Raw genomic sequence first — 2,039 nt, 5'->3', positions numbered from 1 at the left:
AAGCATCAGAAACCTTGGACACCAGAGGGTAGTGAATTGCTATATTCAAAGCAATGAAGGAAAAATGCTGTCAACCAAGAATCTTATTTCTCACAAAACTGTCCTTCAACAATGACGGAGAAATGAAGACATTCCTAGATAAACTTAAAGCCTTATGAAAAGATATCTATTAAAGTAAGTACATGGACAGTTATAAAAGTAGTATTGTAATTTTGGTTTGTAGCTCCACTTTTTGTTTTCTACTTAAGAGACTAATGTATTTTAAAATCCAAGTGTTTGTGTTTGGATTCACATGCACAAATAAAAAATAACAAAAAGAAAGCTGAAAATTTACAACTAGGTAGAAATTTAAAAACACATTCTCAGGCAACCAAGGGTCAAAGAAGAAATCACAAGAGAAATTGGAAATTACTTAGAGATAAATGAAAAAACAAACACAACGCACAATTTTACAGAACTTACAGAATGCAATGAAAGTAGTGCTCACTAAGGAAATTTATAGCTGTCGATGTATACATTTAAAAAAATCTACAATTGATACCTAATTTTACACCTTACAGAACTAGAAAAAGAAGAACAAACTAAGTCCAAACCTAGTAAAAGAAGAAAATGTTGGAGGTTAAAGTGAAGATAGACAAAACACATATAAACAAAGAGCATTGGAGATTTGAGATTAGGTACAAAGTATAATGTATATGTAATTGGAGTCCCAAAAGGAGAGGGAAAAAAGTATAGAAGCAATGTAATTTTCCAGACTATAATCCAGACTCCTTAGTCTGTCAGTTAAGGCCTTTCACAACTTGGACCCAATATCTTTCTAGTTACATCTTCCGCCTGCTCCATAAGTTCAGGCTATTTCCTCCAAAGGAAGAAAATTGGCTCCTCCTCCCTCCCACCCCCCAACCCTGCAGGAAAGGCCTGACCTGTCTCATACTACATCTGGGTTAAGTTGAAGACCTTGTGTTTTAAGCTTGGCAATAGTCAAAAGAGGTTTTGTTCACATGACCATCCACTGCTATATGGCCCTAAAACAGCCCAGTACTTCCCTCTACTTAGAGACATATTCTTTGCTCTTTTGGACGTCAGGTTTCATGGTATCACTGGCAGGCTTCCAGCCAGCAGGGCACACTTCCCGATGTTTGCCAGTGAACTGAAAAGCCTGAACTAGTCTGAGTCTCGTTTACAGAGCGGCCAACAGGGAGGGATGTTTACGGTGATCTGGTGAAGGATACTGTGATAAAGAGTCCCCTGAATGAGATGCCTTCATCGGCCTTTGAGATCCCACAGTCCTGAGCAGTGGTGAACTTGGGGCCTGACACCAAGGGCATGTTCATGGGTCCCCGTCCTCCTCGTTTCTTGGGTGTGTTGACCCATGCCAGGTTACAGAAGTGAGAATCCACAGAAGCACCAATCACTTGGCAGTTGTGTTTCCTAAATTCCGCTGCTCTATCAATGAAAGAAATGATCTCCATGGGGCACACAAAGGCAGAGAGGGTAGAAGAAGAATACATATTTTCCTCTGTAGTCAGATAGGCTGATATCTTTGAACTGACCATCTGGCATAACAGCTGTGGCTCTAAAGTTGGGACCAGGGTGCCCAATTTTAGCATTTCCTGAAGACATCTAGCTATCAGCAGCACTGAGACAGAAATACCAAGACCAGTCAGGAGAATGACTCACATATCAATTACTTTCAATGCAAATGGATTAAATGCTCCAAAAGACATATGGAGAATGGATGGATGACAAAATAAGACCTTTACATATGCTGTCTATAAGAGACTCACTTCAGATCCAAAGACACACACAGGCAAAAAGTACAGGGATAGAAGAAGATATTTCATGAAAATGGAAACGAAACGCTGGGGTAGCAATACTTAGACAAAATAGACTTTAAAACAAAGGCTATCTAATAAGAGACAAAGAAGGACCCAGCAATTCCTCTTTTTCCAAAACAAAACAAAACACTAAATTGAAAAGACATATACATCCATATATTTATTGCAGCATTATTTAATAGCCAGGATATGGAAGCAACG

At 39.0% G+C, this 2,039-nt stretch overlaps 1 pseudogene; it reads right to left on the bottom strand.

Moving 5' to 3' along the window:
* Positions 1-1,048: 1,048 nt before the first annotated feature.
* Positions 1,049-1,660, bottom strand: LOC132219977 (peroxiredoxin-1-like; annotated as a pseudogene).
* Between the last annotated feature and the right edge of the window lie 379 nt (positions 1,661-2,039).

This window comes from Myotis daubentonii, chromosome 17 (assembly GCF_963259705.1).
Source record: "Myotis daubentonii chromosome 17, mMyoDau2.1, whole genome shotgun sequence".
NCBI classification, from domain to species: Eukaryota; Metazoa; Chordata; class Mammalia; order Chiroptera; family Vespertilionidae; genus Myotis; species Myotis daubentonii.
Note: the sequence above shows the minus strand (reverse complement) of the source record. Positions and strands in the feature narration are given on the sequence as shown.